The sequence below is a fragment of the Pipra filicauda genome, unplaced genomic scaffold, assembly GCF_003945595.2.
Source record: "Pipra filicauda isolate LSUMZ 115617 unplaced genomic scaffold, ASM394559v2 scaffold463_size517996_pilon, whole genome shotgun sequence".
Classification (NCBI taxonomy): Eukaryota; Metazoa; Chordata; class Aves; order Passeriformes; family Pipridae; genus Pipra; species Pipra filicauda.
In genome coordinates, this window is record NW_024104602.1 from 114,671 (window position 1) to 132,622 (window position 17,952).

Sequence of the window (17,952 nt, forward strand, 5' to 3'; positions counted from 1 at the left end):
GTGGCTGGCGTTCCCCAGGTTCCCTCTCCCCATGGGAGCATCCCTAAGAGCTCCTACAGTCTGCAGCCTCTTCCAGATGTTGTCTTCTCCCTGCCCTGATTAGAGGGTTCCGATCTCCCTCTTATCTCCCAGCAGGCGTGGCTGCTCCCTCCTCCCCCAGCGGGGTGACTGCAGGGCGGGAAGAGAGAGGCAGATTTTGCCGTGCGATGCGCAGCTGTGGCGGCGTCATCTTTGACTCAGACTCAGCAAATCCAATTTTGAGACCATCACCTGCCCTTCTGCTGGTGCAGAGCAGTGTTTGTGTGTGTCACCAGGCAAGGCAGCTCACTGTTGCACAGTGTGGAACGGGATAGGGACTCCAGGAGCTCAGGTGGGCTCACATTCTTGTCGCTTCTGCTGGAGCGACTACAGGGAAGTACAACTGCACGGCTAAAGCCTGGCACTGTGATCTGTCCCAGGACAGGCGATCCCAGGGGGAATTAGGGAGGCCAGCACAACTCAGTGCTGAAGGACGTGGAGGTGAGTGAAGTCATCTTGTACTTTAAAGCACAGGAAACCTCACTCCCTGACTTTCCGGCCACTCTTATCCTTGGAGGTCAAATATCCTCCCGAAGACACGCGGAGCCGTGACGGGAGCCTGGCATTGTCTGTGCTGCACTTCTGTGCTTTTATAGCAAATGGATGCTGGCCATGCATTGTTTGGACTTTCCCTGAGTCTCTTTGAAGAGGGAACTGTGACATTGATCCCTCTTCTCCAAGGGTGGGGAAGCTCTTTGGGAAGGGAAAGACTAATATCTCTTTCTCCTCTTTGGGCTGATTTCTGCTATTGTTGTACTTTATTAGGTATAGTTGTCTCTTATCTGCTGTGGTCAGACATTTTTGTTCTTATAGGACACGGAAAGAACATGAAAAATTCTGGATTTGGGTAAAAACTGGACAACTTGAAAATGTGAAATACTAGTGGGTTTTTTAGGGCTATTATTATTATCATCACTGCCAATAACAGCAGCATCTGGTGTCTGTGAGTGCTTTTCTTGATGGGTCTAAGACCTTTAAGACTGAGATTGGGTTTGTTGGTATCAGAGAATATTAGGAAGTGATTGTAGCAGCAGGCGAAGTGCTGGTCAAAACACTACAGCTTTTGCTGGAACAGAATTAAAATATGGTGAAACCCCCAAACCCTTAAGCTAAGTGACCTAGGAGGAATAGCAAGTTTTTCCAAGCATGCTGTAACCCAGTTCTAACAGACCTTGTCTGTGTTTCCATCAGTCATCCCATGGAAATCTGCCTGGGGTGACAGGACTTCCGAATTCCCTGTCAGCCATGGGGAAGGGAGTCTCTGCACCCAGAGATTCTGGGGCTTGGGCAGGGGTGACATACACGTGATGAAAACGTCCTGCCGGGGTGAGGGGTGCGATACGAGGCGGGTGCTGCTCTCCGTGAGTGTGTCCCGACCCCGCGGGATGGGCCAGGCAGGAATGCTGGACTGGCAACAGCCTCGGGGAGTAACATAAAGCTCAGGGAGCAACATGAGCTGGGCACCACACGATGTTATCTTTTACACTTCCCAGGCCAACAAAGTGCTGTCTGTTAGGGCTGCTGGGTGTTTCCATCTGGGAATGTTGTGCTGGAGAAAGCTGTCTGATGGGCTGTGCTGCGAAGTTCAGGCTGCTGAGACTCACAGGAGAGCAGAGGGAGCACTGGCACCCTGGCACCCTGGTCCATGTGTCCTGCACTGTCCCTGCTCCAGACAGCCCCCTCAGCCCTGGGAGTATCCCACTGCCTCCCACAATCTGTCCTGCTCGCTGGGATGGTATGGAAGGATCTGGCAGGTCGGGAAGGCCACAGTCCACTAACAAAACAGCTTTTGGGCATCTGTGTGCTCAGGGCTGCTCATGTCGTACCAAGAGTCCTAAATTCACACAAACTAGTTTAGATCTCTAAAAGTCCTTGTGAGATGGACCCTGGGGGCCTGTGGTTGACCTGAGAACTTCACATGGGTCCCTGATCCAGCCTCCTAACGATGGAACCACCCTGCTCCTGCTTTTAGTTGCTTGTGGAGCGTGTGGAGCTGCAGGGTGTGCGTGGCACGTCCCACGTTACAGCAGTGACAGTCACCGGGTATGACCTGCCAGGGGTCTGGCAGGAACACTCCCTGCTCTGCACATCGGATTTTTCACATTGTGGAGATTCTCCAAAGACAAGCACCTGGATAAATATAGCCCAGCCCAACAGGTCTGGGCACAGAGGAACCAAGTGTTCTTCAGCCTCTGTGGGAGAAGTGGCAGCAGCTCTTTTGGACTGAGGCACCTCAGACCTACAGCCACCCTTGGCCCAGCTTTGGTGGACACTGACCACCTTTGTTTGAGTCCCCTCTGGATTTACTGTTGGACCCCAGGGGGCTGAAATGGAGCCTTTGGAGCTCGGAAACACAAACTGGCACCACGGAGCAAAGTGCCAATATTGACAAACTCCTGATGGGAGATTCACAGAGAACCTAGAGAGAGCATGGGCAGGCACCCCGTGCCCCCCCAAACACACACCCTTGTGTATCCATAGGTGATCCACAGACAGACCTTGGAGACCCTCGGTGCCCACAGGCTGGAGTGGGAGAGGAAGGCACTGAACCAAAAACTAGGAGCTTTTATACTCCTGCCAGAAAGTAAAACCTTCCTCCCGGAACTATAACCAAAAGCAAGTCTAGACAGCGCCCTGCTCTATAAATACCCAGGGAAAATGCACAAACAGCCACAGTCTCCAAGATCTTGGGAAAAAACTGGAAGCTGACTCCACCACCCCTTGGAAAGAGTTGTTTTCAGAGTCCCCGTGCTGAGTCACAGCTCCTGGATTTACGCTTTTCCTCTCTGTTGGAGGAATTCCGCAGAGGCTGGGTGGAGGGAAAACAGGGAGCAGGTTTGGGCTTGCTGTGTGTCCTGCCAGGGGTTCCAAGGTGAGCATTATCCACGCTTGGGCTGCAGTTTAGAAAGCTGGAGAGCCAGGCCCAGAAATAGTGTGTTAAATATTAATGGATGCTTTTGGAAAATGGAAGGAGACAGATGAGTGTTCCTCATATAAAAGCTCATTAAATGGTTAAATTAAAAGACCCCAGTTCAAAACTACCTGACTGGGAGAAAGTGTCACATGAGTCACTTGTACTCCCCAGGAACAAAAACCAGCATGACTGTGGTGGGTTGACCAACCAGACCCAATACAATGACACGTTCCCTCAGCTTCCTGGGAAGAGAGGAGAGTTGTGAGGAATTTTGTAGCTTTTTTCCTCTGTCCTGTTTTTATTTTGTACCCACACCTTCTGTGAGCTAAGCCTGTCCCTGCACCACCCAGCTCCTGGGAGGTGGGAGCCAAGAAGCTGTGGGAGGCTGGAGCTGGCTGTGGGACTGTCCGGGCAGGACGTGAGGGACCTGTGGGTGTAGCACGCCTGGTACCCAGAAAGTTTGCTGAAGAAAGCACTGGAAGAAAGGTGGTTGTCATGCTGAAGGTTTCTCTGCCCTGTGTCCTTATTCACCCCACACCCCAAAAATGATCCCGAGTCCTGTCCTGGAGCTGTGCTCTGGGCAGTGGATCACTGGGAGCGAGGGGGTTAGAGCTGGGATTTTTAGAAGTGCTAAGGATTGAAAGGGAGCCTTTTTCATTGCTCTGGGTAGAAATCAGCACTCGGACATCAGGCCAGTAAAAACAGGGAGTGACTCTGCCTGTGTGTGTCATACTCCAGAGCAGGATGGGTAACAGCCCTGGCCCAGCCTGGAGGAGGGCATTGAATTGCCTCTGTGTTCAGGAAAAACACCAAAATCCTGTGTGTAACCATCTGTGTGTTCGTGTCCCTGGCTGCAGGCACCAGAGCTGTTCCTCATGTGCACCTCCTGTATAGCTGGAATATTTCTCTGAGGTTTTTTCCAAGCCTGAAGGCATTTGTGGAACAGCTGGGAGGGTCGGTGAAAGGCTGGCACCAGTAGGGATTGTGGACTCCCCATCCCTGGACGTGTCCAAGGCCAGGTTGGACGGGGCTTGGAGCAACCTGGGCTAGTGGAAGGTGTCCCTGCCCATGGCAGGGGGTGGGACTGGATGGGCTTGAAGGTCCCTTCCCACCCAAACCATTCCAGATTCTAGGAGGACAGGCTTGAACTGGGATGGAGTTGTGAGGGTTCCTGCTGCTTCCTGCAGTGGTGTCACAGCTCTGATGGAGACAAGCACAGCAAAGGGGTGTTTTTCATGATGGGATTTCAAGGACCAAAGCTCAGGACTGTCACATCCTTGCTGGAAGGTGGTGCTGTGTTTACCAAAGCACCCACAGCAAAACTTCTTCTTGCAGAAGCTTCAAGGCTGCCTGGTCCAACACAGACCGTGCCGATAACCCCGGGGTGGTCCTGGTTCATCCCAGTAGGGATCAGTCATTTCTGCCCAGGTGTGGGTGTACAGGTGCAAGAGCTTGGCCTTGCTGTCAGCACTGCTTTCAGTTAATCACTCAAGTGCCTTAATTGTCCATTAAATCATTGCTTTAATGTGTAAGTACAGGGTGCCCTCCCTCCCCTGAGTCCTGGGCGATCCCTACGAGCCAGCCTCAGCATTCCTGCTTCCTCTCCTCTTTTACGGGACCTGTAACCCTAACAGAGAAATTTGGCAGGTGGATTCATTTTCCACATTAATTCCCAACCTGTAGCCCCGGGCAGGCCGTGATCCACCCGACCATCCCCGCCTGGCTACTGCCAGCCCCAGCTGGGCTACAGTGCTTCAAGGAGGGATGGATGGGAGATATGGTTGGTCCCTCACCCTCTCAAGAGGGGCACAGGGAGTGTTGCTTGTCAGTGGACTCCCCCATCCTGACTGGTTTGTGAGCAAATGGAGGTGTTGAGATCCATGGGACCTTTCCACCACCTCCTGCTAAAGGCAGGGCATTTGTGGTCACTCCCTGAAATGCTGATTCACTTCCCTGGCAGAAACTCAGGCATGTAGCAGAGCAGCCACTGTGCCAGGAGCTTTTCTCCATCAGAGATTTTCTCCATCAGAGAAAAGCTGTTCTTGGGCTCAGAGCCACTCTGGGGCCACGTTTAGCTTCAGTTTGCCTCCAGCATGGTCAGCTCGGAGTCTCTGGGGTTGCAGTCAGATGATGATTGGTAAATCTGAGCCAAGAAACTGGTAAATCTGAACTAAAAATCCTTCTCTCCCTGTGTAGGAAGGTCACAGCATCCTATCTTTCCCCATAGAAAGGGAGAAGGCAGCATCTCCCTCTGCCTATTCCAGTGAGGAGCTATTCCACTCTGCCCCTACTCCCTTTCCAAATCTCTGCCTACAGCAGTTGGGGCTTGGGAAACAGCAATATTTTTCATTTCCTGCTGTAAAACTCACCCTGGGCTTTTTGCTGGGATGGTGGGGCAGAAGTTTTGAGGGAGGAGAGTCATCTCTTAAAAATCTCATTTGATGTTTAAGGCTTTTGCAGCCTTTTTTTGGCTAATCATGACAACATTCATTGCCATCTCTTCCCATCCCATTTTGTGCTTCCTACTCATATCCTGTCTGTATATTTTTGGCCATTTGTAACAATTCATTGGAGCTAAAACTTGGCACATGGGAGCTGGGCTCCAAGTGTCACTGCAGGAAAGCAGGCTGACACCAGTTTAACCAGCTCAGTGGTGGCCCCCAGAAATGTGTTGGGGTTCAGGTCAGCTTTTGGTGTGACAGCAGCACTTTGGCATTTTTAGCAGAGGTCTAATGTAGCTTTTTCCTTCTGTGGTTGGTATTTTCATATATATCTCATGGTAGATAAAATTTTGTATGGAAAAAATGGTGAATTATCCCTTCCCAGTCGCCTGTGAAAGGCAGAAATGGGAGTTTTGCTGTCCATCATTTATTCATTTTACCTGCAAAACGCTGAGCTTTTTGGATTCTCACAGATAGTTCCCTCAGGAGCTATAATGTTCAGTGCTGGTGCAAAACATGTTCTTAACTAAACTCTCATACCTAGCTGGGGGAAGCCCTGCTCTGCTTTTGGGGTCAGAAGACAAGATGCACAGTCACAGGAAATCACTGGGTTGATTTCTGATGTTTGGGCTTTTAGTGAAGCTGTGGGTGAGGCCACGGGAGGGTTTTGCAGCCTGAACATCCAGTTACCCATTAACCAGAACAGTCCCTGGAGAGATCATTCCAAAACCAAAATAAAACCCATTCCCTTTGCCCTTTGTTTCGTACAGAATAGAAGGATGTGTGAGGCTGGGTTTATCAAAATAATTCACATGGCAGTTTCTAATCTTGCGGTGCAGAAATGTTTTAACAATCTTGCCACAAAATAATTAATCTCCTCCGAGGGCGAGGAGGAAAAGGCACAATTGGTCCCTGCAGAGTCTGGGATGGGAGTGTGAGCTGGGCTAGGAGGCACCGGAGTGATTCCAGGGCTGGGAAGGGAGAGATGAGTTTCCTGCAGTGCCCCAAGGAGGAAAGGTTTCACTGGGCACTCCTGCGTGGCCCCAGGGCTCGGCACAGGGCTTTCCAGTGCCACAGAGCTAGAGCTGTGCAGGGGGACACGGAGGAGATGCTCTCTGCTGTGGAGCAGGTTTGCCCAGAGAGGTTGTGCTGCCTCGTTCTTGGAGATTTTCAAGAACAGCTGGAGGGAACTGTGCAGCCTGCTCTGATTGCAGAGCTGACCCTGCCTGGGGTTGGACTGGAGACCCCCTGAGACCTTGTGATCCTCAGAGGAGACGGGCAAGGAGCAAGAAAGCCCTTTCTGCCATGTGGGCAAGCTGTGCTTGCAAGGATCAGGGCTGTGGGCACATGTGGTGCCCACACAGGCCACGTGGATGCTCCTGCAGCCAAAGGAGAGCCGGGGTGGTGCTTTCCACAGCCTGGGCTTAAAACCACTGAGCTCTCCTTGCTGGCCTGTCTTTAGGGTCTGATCCTTAAATGAGCCACAGGTTTATGGGTCACCTTTGGAGCAGGAGAAGGTTGGCAGAAGCAGGGTTGTGCCTAAACATGCACATTGGAGAACCTGGCATATTCTGGGAAGGTCGTTCTGAAGAAAGGGGCAGGTGGCCCCGAGAGCACAGGAATATCCATGGTTTTGGGAAGGACAAAGTGCTGTTCCTGGTGCTCGTGAGTCCTGCTTGGGGGCCTGCTGCTGAGCTCATGGATGTCTTGAGCTACCCAAGTTGTCCTTTAGCTCGAGTTGTCGAGGGCAGGATTCCAAGATGAGGACCTGAGTGCCCATCACCGGCCCAGGAGTGGAGTGTGGCCACTGTGAGCAGTGTCCTGGCAGCTGCAGGCACCTGGCAAGGACAGATCCCACTGGGGTCAGCTCCAGGGAAACAGCAGGGACTGCCGAGGGTGGTGGCAGCCCGGGTCTCCCCCGCAGCCTTCTCTTTTGACTCCTTCTCACCTTTGACTGTTTGCTCACCAGGTCTTGGCAGGCAGGGAGCAGGGAGCAGGAGTGTCTCCAGGCTCATGCCAGGTGTGGAGCAGATGTTCTGGGACCTGTCTGGTCTAGTTTCCATGTGGCAGGGCTTTGACTGCTCGGATGGTTTCAGTTCTCACTTCCTGGGCACAGCATTTCCTTCTGCGGAGCAGTCACAGGGGCTGGAGCTCCTCTCCTCCCTTCCATCCTCCCTTGTGCTAAGAGGAGCCAGAAGCAGCTGCCTGGACATGGGGTGGTCCATCACCCCTCCCATCACCCACCCTCAGTTCCTGTTCAGGGGCAGGTTTGGATCACACACACGGCTGCAGCACATGTGGATCCCAGAGGAGAGGCCAAGACAGCGCAGGAGCACGGGAAGCCTCTCTGCACAGCTCTCCAGCCTCCAGCAGTGGGGGTGAAGAGCTCTCAGTACCCTTTGTCACCCCTGAATTTCTCCAGCTGCATTTGACCAGGCTGTTAAACTCTGGCCCATCCTGAATGGCCTGTGGCAGGGTGCTCCACGCTCTGCTCTTCGTGGTGTTCTCAGCCACCTCCTTTTGTTCCTGCCACACTTGCCAGCTGCTGGTTTTGTGGGATGCCCCCAGCTCTGTCAGCAGGAAGCAACTGTTCCCTCAGTCTGTGTCTCCGTGCCACAGGCTCTATCTCAGATCTCAAGGAGAGCAGCACCTCAGTGTCCCTCTCCCAGGCTGAAGAGCATTGGAATTTCCATAACTGAAGTCACAGACACAGAGGCTCTTCCTGCTTTGATTTTAAGCTCAGATCAGCTGCAGCAGTGGGAAGAGGTGCTTCCATGGCAAGAGATTGCTCAGGCAGCCGATGGCCTGACCACACCTTGGGTGTTACCTGCACAGCTCTGGTACATTTGCTCTCAATTTATCCTGCTGAACCTGCTCCTGCCTTGCTCTGTGCAGCAGCTCCTCTGACGGAGCTGCAACTTTTCTGCCTTTTTTTTTAGCTACTGAAACTTTATCAACTTATTTTCCAAGCAGCAGCAACTCAGAATAAACCTGACAGTCCTGGAGTTAACCCTGAGAGCCTTTCATGTCACTTTTACACTCCTGCCCTGCCCCTTCTATTGCAAAACAGGAGGAAAATAATCCAACCCCACATTTTCTCTGTGTTTTTCACATCCAGCCTACTCTGGCTGGAATGCCAGGTTGGAGTGATCATGCACCTGGATGCTAGACTGGAGTCTCCCTTCACCAGTTGGGTTCCCTGCTGTGGAAACTCTGCAGGGGCAGCTGGAGATTGCTGACTTACTCCCTTTGGGAATCATGGAAACATAGAATAAACAGACAGAATCACAGAATCAGCCCTTTGACTTCAGTGGGGCCAACTGTCATTTCCATAGCTCAGATGTACCACTCCCCTCCTGCACTTCGGAAGGGTTTCTGTTCTCCAGGTGAATAAACCTGTCCTGTTGTGGCCCGGTCCCAAACCCATCAGGAGATCGGGCAGGGATGCTGGAGTGCAGGTGCCTGGTGGTACAAGATCCTTCCCCTTGCCAGCCCGGGGGACTCTCTTCTCATGTGGAACTGAGCATGGATCAAGCCTGTAAAGTCCATGTATGAATTCCAATCAGAGGATTTGCCTGGGTGCAGTCTGGGATTACCCTCCCCATCACAGAGGTCCTGCCTGTGTCACATGTCAAGGGACAACGTGCAAAACCCTTTTTGTGGTCAGTGTACATGGACTGAGGAGCCACCCCTGCTCTTAACCTTACATCCACACCTGCACAGCCTACCTGGCTACATGTTATTCCTCTTCCTTCTCCAAGGACTTTTGAAAGTCCAATATCTCAACCCAGGAGCAATGCCAGGAGCATCAGGTACTGAAAACAGGACAAACTGCCTGACTGTGTGAAAGTCAGTGTTCCAGGTTAACCCACAGGAATGGCCAGAGACAAGTCCATTTGCTTCTTCCCCAGAGGAAGACGTTAAATATCTTTCCAGGGAAAAGAGGTTTTAATTAGTGCTCCCTTCTGCATAGAGCCTGGCTCTCCTCCTCTGTCTCCTCAGCCAAACACAGCTATAATTAAGAGGCAGCAGTATCAGAAATGAGAGCAGGCTCCAGCCTGTGATTTATTAAGGGATATCGTGGGTGCAATTACCTTTCTCTCTCCTACTCTCCCCGGTGTTTTTATGAAGTGAATTTACTGATGAAAGGATTGTCTCGGGCTCAGGCAAATGGACACCTCTGTGTTTATCTTGGCACTGAGAGCGAAGGCAGAGTCACTGCTTTGCCTTCATACAGTCACCACTGAAAGCCTCACACCTGACTTACTATAGATCCTGGAATGGTTTGGGTTGGAAGGGACCTTCAAGCCCATCCAGTCCCACCCCTGGCCATGGACAAGGACACCTCCCACTAGTCCAGGTTGCTCCAAGCCCCGTCCAACCTGGCCTTGGACACTTCCAGGGATGGGGCAGTCACAGCTTCTCTGGGCAACCTGTGCCAGGGCCTCACCACCCTCACAGGGAAGAATTTCTTCCCACTGTCCAACCTAAACCCACCATTCTTCAGCTTAAAGCCACTCCCCTTTGTCCTGCCACTCCATGCCCTTGTGAAAAGGACATGGAGGAGTTTGGAGGACTCGGAGGAATTTGTGTCCGCACGTCTCAGTTCTGACTGGTGGCAGCGGTGGGACGAGGAGCAACCCAGGGGAGTCCTGATGATGGCAATGAGCAGTGACAGGCCAGGACAAGCCACTGGCCTTGTCCACAGCAGTGAGATGAGTCAGGTTTGGGGGTCCCTTTGTATTTGCTGGTGAGAGAATCTGGGGGACGCGTGGCTTTGGGTGGCAGCTCCAGTTCCGATAGCCAACACCCGTAAGGCATGAAGAGATTCCAGCTATCTTGGCTCCCAGACGGTTCCCACTTTTGGTCATCTTCAGCGAGAGGGAAGTTAGGTGTAAACAGTCTGGGGGAGGGTGGTGTTGACTCAGCCTGTGCCTGTTCACCTGGTCTTAATCACCGTCCCAGCAGCAGCACTATTTCACTTTCTGAACCAGCCATGGGGTCTGAACTTTGATTTATTGCCATTCGGATGGGCTGCACTTTACCTTTGTAGTATATAAATCTGGACAGGTTGAGACTGATATGACAGAGGGAAAAAAAAACAACAAGAAGGATCCAGGAAGGACTAAACTTAAACAAGTTCAAATTATGAAAAGCTTTTGGGGGCCAGTGCCCCAACCAGAAACCAACAATAGGAAAGAATTTCCTGGCCTGTTCCAAGGTGGTGTTGAAAGACCACAACCCACAAATGTGGAGTGTTACTGCTCCACCAGCCAGGCAAGGAGCTGCCCTCACCTGGGGCAAGGCTGGGTCAGAGGCCCATGAGCCATGAGGGCTCATTTGTGCCACACCTGCCCATCCCAATGGCCGGGGCTGTTGCAAAATGCCATCCTGCCCCTTCCTGCCCTGGGTCTTGACACTCAGCTCCTCCATCCAGCTGAAATGGCTGAGAGAAACTGTGGCAGTGTCCAGGGAGTGGGAAAGGAGAAGTGGGCTAATAGCTCAGCGGGTGAAGACCCAGCTGTGGACTGGATGTGGGAATGTGCCCCTGGCACTGGAGATGAGGATTTTGACATGTGAGACGTATTTGCCAGTCTCAGGAGGATAAGGAGAACCTTTGTGGGAGATGGTTGTGAGAGGGGTTGTTTGGACTCTGCTCTGAAGGCAGGGATGGATGTGAGGGCAGAGCATCCTGAGCAGGGTCTGACTCTGTGCCAGACGGGCCGGAGCAGCTCAGCCTCTGCCATCAGCCTCTTGCCTTGTGAGGGTCCCCTCATTCCACTGTGCCTGCAGGAACAGGCACCTCCAGCCTCGCTTGGTGCTTCCAACCAAATCAGGGCCCCGGCAGCTTGTCTGGGCACTTCGAGCCCTGTCCCAGGGCAGCTGAACAGGCAGAGCCTGTGACTCCCCACCTCTTCCCAGGGGCTTTTGTTCTGTTCCTCAGCAGATCCTCAGTGGCAGTGAGCACGTTGCAGTAACGCCCCCGGGAGCACTTGGGGAGTGGGAACAAGGGCTGGGCTCTCCTGGGGAATTGCAGTGCAGGGGAATGGGGAAGATCTCCAAACCGGTCCAGCTCAGCTCCACACCCTTCCCTCCCTTCTTAATTGCCATTCCTCCTAATTTACCTGGATTATCAGGAAATAAAACGCCAGGGCTTTTTTGGTTACCCCCCTGGCAGTGTGCATTTCAGTTTTGGAGGCAGTACTGTCTCCAGCCCAGGAGAAAGGAAAACTCTCGCTCCCTTGGGAAAGGACAGACTCTTGCCTGTGACTGTGCACAGAGGTGGCCTTGTCCATGTGGGAACAGCATGACACCAATGTATGGGATCAGCTCTCCCAGGATCCCCTTCCTCTCCTCCTTGATACCCATTTGATGCAGGAACACTAAATACTTTAGGGATGGGTGACAGCATATTTTTCCCTGAGCCTGACATTTCAAACCCTCTGCAAGTGGACAGAGATGCTATTCAGAGCCTCCCCACTCCATGAAAATCCTTAATGTTCCTCTCTGCTGTGTTCCTGACTGTGGTCTTGTGAGGATATGGAGATCTGTAGCCACACTGTGATCTCAGGCCTCCTGGACCTCCCTGGATCTCGTGTCCTGTGTCACTCAGGTGTCGTACAGTGCCTGGCACCACTTCTGGTGGTGCAAAGACAATGTAGTTGGACAAACAGAAGGCCTTCTGGAGGTACCATCCTTCCTCTCCCTTTGAGTGGGAGCCTTGAATAGCTCCTTGGCAGGCAGGTGGGTGTTTTCCTGGGCACCTGCTGAACCTTGGCCGAAGCAGGTGGCTCAGAAGGCTGTGCTGGCAGAGTCACATGGTGCTGGATCTGCTGGCACTGCCCTGCCAGGCAGACACCTCACTGCTGATAAAGCTTTACTGGAGGGCAGGAGACCATCCCTGTCAGTCCAGGAGGTCAGTGGACTTCTTGGCGGTCACTAGGGCGGGCTCATAAGGTTTGACTGTTTTTAGAGGGTGATATTTTTATTGCCAAAGCAATAGAGGCCGTGCACTCCCGTCTCCCCGGGGGAAGGGCAGCACTGACAGCACCTACAGAAAGGAGACTCGAGGCCAGACCAGCCCCACGCAAGGAGAAAAACACTGAGTCTTCCTCAAAGCCACAAACCTGCCCTGATCCAGCACTCCACACCTTGGCATGGAAGGGAGAGAACAGAGTGCGACAGAGACACAGCTCCAAAGCACCCCCGGATCCAGCCCTCTGGGAATAATACTCCGAGAGTATGGATGTTTCTCAAGCCCACACAAGCCAACGCATTTGTTCTCCCTGTTTTACTCCTTCCTTTGTTGCCACAAGGACTGGAACCTCCTGAGTCCTGTAGTGCATTAGTGTCTCTTCTGAACCTTTCATTTCCAGAATGATTCTGTGGCCCTACAAAAAGTATTTTGTTTCCCAGCACATTCCAAGCACGTCCAAGCCTTGGTTTTAAACCGGGCCGAGCACCGACCTTTGCCTCTCACAGACACATTCCCACAGTGAATCCCAAGCCCCTCTTCCCGGTCCTCCTTTAAAGGGCTCCTTGATTCAGCACCACTGCCTGCCCTTTCTGTCTGTGGAGGACTGATTTTCCTTCTTAATCACCTGAAAACTCCATCACGCAAGGAAACAGAGCCAGGAATGTGCTGCTGCCTGCGGCATCCGTGGGTGAAGCCCTGCGTGGGTCCCTGCTGTGTCAGCCGGGGGCTGAGCCTCTGGCTGTCATTATTTCTACTAAGAAAAAGTCCTTTTTAGGGGCAGATCCCAGCCCAGTGCTGGCGCTCCTGGACGAGCAACCGCCGATGGATCCGATCCCCGTGGCAGCGTTTCGGAGCAGCCCAGCAACGCAAGCGTTACTCCCCGTTGCCCTAATTACAGCGGGGCAATCACCGGATTTTACTCCTGTGCTGTGTCACAGTTACTTCCAGTATTTAAAAATAATGGCAGTCACATCATTCGTCCCTGAGCCTTGTGCTGGGTGCAGTTTGCACGGGCATTTTCCAGGCATAGAAGTGAAAGGGGACGGGAACGCTGCGCTCCGACTCTTAACGCAGAGGGAGGCAGAGCTGTCACGGCGGGGAGCGCGGCAGCTCCGAGCTTCCCTCCGTGCCCAAACAGGGTCCTGCCAGGGTCGGGGCAGGGAGAGCACACCCACCGAGAGCAGCGGCTCATCCAGGGGCCCGGCGGGGAACGGCGAAAATTCCACGCGTGTCCCAAAACGAGGAAACCCCGAGGTTTGCAAACAAACAGCTGCTCAAAAGTACGTCTCCAGATTTAATTAGGAACAACAAAAAAAGCCTCGTTCTGTGCCAAATGGACAGTTTACTGCCAAGAAAGTGCCACCTACTGGATCTCTCCCGGTGGGGAATCGCCAGGACGGGAAACAAACCCAGAAAACGCAACACTGGGAAAAGTACAGGTTTTTACCTTTTTTTATACTGTAACAACAGAAAACTACCCAGGTAGATCTCCCAGCCATAGCCCCTCCCCAGCCACACTCCCTCCACAGCGGAATCAGCCAGACTTTTGAAGTGGATAAATGTTGGGGAGGGGGATGTGAAGTTTTAGGTTTTGAGGAGGGACTCACCGGTGCTGAGAAGCCGCTCTCGTCTCCCGCAGTTCCCTCAGCTCCCGTGTGTTCTCTCCCAGTTTTCCGTGCCCTCCTAGTTAAATCCTGCTGCCATTCTCCAGCAGCCAAGCTCCCTCTGCTCTCCCTGCGCAGCTTGCGATCGCGGTGCCCCAGCCGCTGGAGGGGAGCCCGAGGCAGAGCCCACCCGGCACCCCGGCCTGGGGGTCCCCGTGCTTGGCTTCCTGCTGCCCTTTCCTCCCGGTGCCGCTCGCCCCGGTTGTCTGAGAGCAGGTGACAGAGGTTTCTTGGCAGAGCAGAGAGGAGGGGAGGGATGTGGAGGCAGCGAGAGGTGGAGCTGGGACCCGGAGCAACAGGTTACTGTGTAACCAGGGCTGGTGGCCCCAGGAGCGCCGGGGGCTGTGCGGCCTTCGCCCACTCCCCGGGCAAGGGGACCAAGAGCCCAGGGCGTGTTAAACTTCAGGTTTCCTGCACCCGAGAACATTTTGTACCCAATGGGGAGGTTAAGGCGGCGAGGGGAGGTGAAGGAGTGCTTGGAGCTCGGTTTTCCATCGCCGGTGAGGGAGGGGACGTGCTGCCCGATCGCCTCGTGGGGGAACAAGGCCCCTTTTGTGCAGCCCAGGGCTCTCCTCCGCGCCGGCTCACGGGTTGTTTTCCTCCAGCGCCGCTCCTGCCTTCTCTCCCTTCCCTGATGTCTGCAGCAGGGAAAGGTGCCGGGAGATGGGGGGAGAGGGCAAAATGTCCTCTCTCTCCCGGTCCCCAGAGCACTGAGGGGTGTGGGGGAGAGCATCCATCGGGGTACCCTCTCCATGGCACTGTGCTCCTTGGGGTTACCTGGCCATAAAGCCCCTCATCTTGCCCCAGCTCTTCCATGAAAGAGAGTAGGTTTAGGTTGAGTATTGGGAAGAAATTCTTCCCTGTGAGGGTGCTGAGGCCCTGGCACAGGTTGCCCAGAGAAGCTGTGGCTGCCCCATCCCTGATGAAGACCTAGTGCAGGCCCCTGTCATTGCTCACACTGTGTGCCCCTGTACTTGTGTGCCAGAGAGAAACTGCACGTGACCCTTTCTGCCATAGAATCCTGGAATGGTTTGAGTTGGAAGGGACCTTCAAGCCCATCCAGTTCCACTCCCCTGCCACGGGCAGGGACACCTTCCACTGTCCCAGGTTGCTCCAAGCGCCGGCCTTGGACACTTCCAGGGATGGGGCAGAGAGCAGCCTTGGCAGGGAGCATCCCTGTGCCACTGCAGTACCATCAGCCCTCCCTGGGGATGTCCAGGCCCCGTTATCTGTGTTGTCAGGAGCAAGACCACCCTCCCCTTCTCACCTGGGCCCCAGGTGGGGCACGGAGAAGGCAAGAGCCACTTCTTGCTGGAGTGGCAGAGGTAGGACTTGAGCTCCAGCCCTTGTGCCAAGGCGAGTGTTGTTCCTGGGCACTCTGGGAAGGATTTTTAGAAGCTGCAGTCTTATCACAGTGTCTCTTGTTGCTCTTCTCTTGCTCTTCAAAAGCCAGAGGGAAATTTTAATAGCTGGCAAGACCACTCTGGAGTTTCTGAGCGAGACTGCAGAGAGGATGTGTGAGCTGTGCTTGGGTCTGCTCTGCAGACCCTGTGTTTGGGGGCCCAGAGGGACCCTGGACTCTTGGAAACAGTCTCATGTGTGGGCAGACTTCTTACTTTTAAAGAAACAGTTTTGTAGTGCCCAGTTTCATTTGTCTTAAGATTTAACATTTTTTAAAATGATGGGGTCAGCTCATGAACTGATCATTAGGCTGGAAAATATCAGCTGTGTCATACTGACATGTCCATAGCAGGGTGGGATCCTTCTGGTTAGCCAGTCCTCTCCAAAAATCGGGGCTTTTGAGAGTGTTTTATTAAAGTGCTTGTGCCTGCAGGCCTTCACTCTACCCCCAGGGTGTGTGCTGAACCCCTGGCATGTACATCTAGAGAGACCCCGTGTCACCGGCCCGGGAAGAAACAGCTGTGACTGTGACACGAGGGAAAGAAGGAAGGAAAAGCTTCCACCTCTGGACAGTCGTCTGTCGGGAAAGCCCGAGTTCCTTAGCTGGACATTTGTGAGTTCCATGCTGCTCCTGTTCTCTTGGAGGGGCTTGTGCCCAGCTCGCAGCCTGGCCCGTGTCCAGGCCCTGCTCCGAGGAGCCGCCGGGCTGAGTTCCTGCGGGAGGAATGTGGCGGGGGAGCCGGGCGGGAAGGGAGAGCCAGCTCCTGGCCTGACAGTGGCGATTTGGCAGCTCGCTTTGACAGGAGCACGACCTCTTCCGCCCGTCAGAGCGGCAATGATGCTCGGAGTGACGCGCCCGCCCGGCGCCCCAGCACCCTCCTCGCCGAGATCCCAGGGGAATGCACTGGGAAGACGCGGCCAGCCCTAGGAAATGCGGGATTTAGGGAATGCCAGCCACACCGCCGGGCGGAGGAAGGGATTCGGTCCAACCGAAGGGAAGTGCAGTGGGAATGTCAGCTGTGCCCGGCCAGAAGGGTTTGTGCAGGAGATCCCCACTCCCTGAAGTGCATCACTGGGGTATTTCAGTAGGACTGCTGGGCTGGGCTCACGTTCCTGGGATGCAGACAGGGAGTTGGCAGGATTCTGTTTTAAGGCACTGCCTGCCATCCAGCTCCACATGCACAGTGCAGACAGGGCTACTGTGAGCTGCTGCGCCCGCAGCAAATCTCTAACTGTGAGCAGGGAGGCAACTTTTCCTCTGGGCAGGGAAGGAAACCACAACGGAGCTTATTACACCTTCCCTGCAACAGCTGGTGCCGGTCGAGCTGGGCCAGAGGCGACTGTGGAATCATGGAATGGTTCAATGGCAGTTCCAGCCTCTGCTCCCAGGTGTGGAACCGACCGAGTGCAATCCTCAGCCTCCCTCCTTCCCTGAGCACTGGGCTGCTCCAGCTGGGGTCTGTCTGCACGTTGTTCCTGCCTGCTGAGGGACATTACAAAGTCACGGAGCAATAACACCCTATCTCCCAGTATCTCCAAGCTGGAAATCCCGGGGGGCTGACTTTCCTTTTGGGATCAGCCTTTTAAATCAGGTTGGCGGCAGACACCCCTGGGATGGCTCGAGAACAAAGACTTGTCAAGTAAACACCACCCAAACCCAGCTCCTCAAAATGTGTGTTCCTCTCAATTTTTAATGCTGTTTGCATCCAACTTGCTTGTCCTGTTTCAGAAGGGCTGGGCCTCATAATTAAAAGCTCCAGCGATTTTATGTCTGGCAAATGTCATCAATGGCTTCACTATGTGTTCCCTGCTTCTCTGAGCAGTGGGAACGGTTTGGAAAGGAGATCCTGTTAGGGGAACTCTCTGAAGCTGATTCACTTTGAGTCTTTGTACCAGCTCAGCATGGAGGGATGCTGTCATGGAATCAGGGTCAGCAGCATAATGACGATTCCCACTGAAAGCCTGGAAATACCCGAGATGAAGGAGTTGTCTGAAGCTTCCAGACTTCATCCTTCATCACGGAGTGAAGGGCTGTCAGCAGCAGCAGTACTCAGAAAACAGTTCATGGACAGTTTTATCTGGGGGCTGTCCTGCCCTGGTGAGGGTGCCAGTCCAGGTTGCTGCCAGCTGACCCCAGCAGGCACCGACAGCCAGCCAGAGCTCTGCCAGTTCCAGCCAGCAGGCCCTGCTCTGAAATGAGCCCAAAACCTCATGGTTATTATCCTCTGTGCATATTTACCCCGTGGACTATCAGCAAGCACTGGCACTCTCCCCTGACCCTTGCTTTTCACCTGGGCAGTGGGGAGGGAGCACAGGGTGCCCCACGTTTTGTGACATCTGTTTTGTGTTTATTTAGTTTGCAGTGGTCACCCTGGGAAGGTGCCGCGGGGAGGCTGCGACTCAACGCTGACCTGTGCGACCCCCTCTGCTGTATCACCTGCATTCAGGTAAAAATTCCACTGGGCAGCATGTCCTTTA

The 17,952-nt window shown here is 53.7% G+C and overlaps 1 protein-coding gene and 1 long non-coding RNA gene across 3 annotated transcripts in view; one reads left to right on the plus strand and one right to left on the minus strand.

The window, feature by feature from the left end:
* Positions 1-14,248, minus strand: part of EPS8L2 (EPS8 like 2) — a 47,536-nt gene extending 33,288 nt beyond the window's left edge. Inside the window, exon 1 of the mRNA XM_027749337.2 lies at positions 14,017-14,248. The gene's annotated coding sequence lies outside the window, so the exon portion shown is untranslated. The remainder of the gene's footprint in view (positions 1-14,016) is intronic.
* LOC114002926 overlaps positions 1-17,952 on the plus strand; it is a 56,755-nt gene that overhangs the window by 34,693 nt on the left and 4,110 nt on the right. For both annotated transcript variants that reach the window (XR_005565356.1, XR_003546052.2), the window contains exon 2: positions 17,831-17,921. This is a non-coding gene — a long non-coding RNA (uncharacterized LOC114002926). The remainder of the gene's footprint in view (positions 1-17,830; positions 17,922-17,952) is intronic.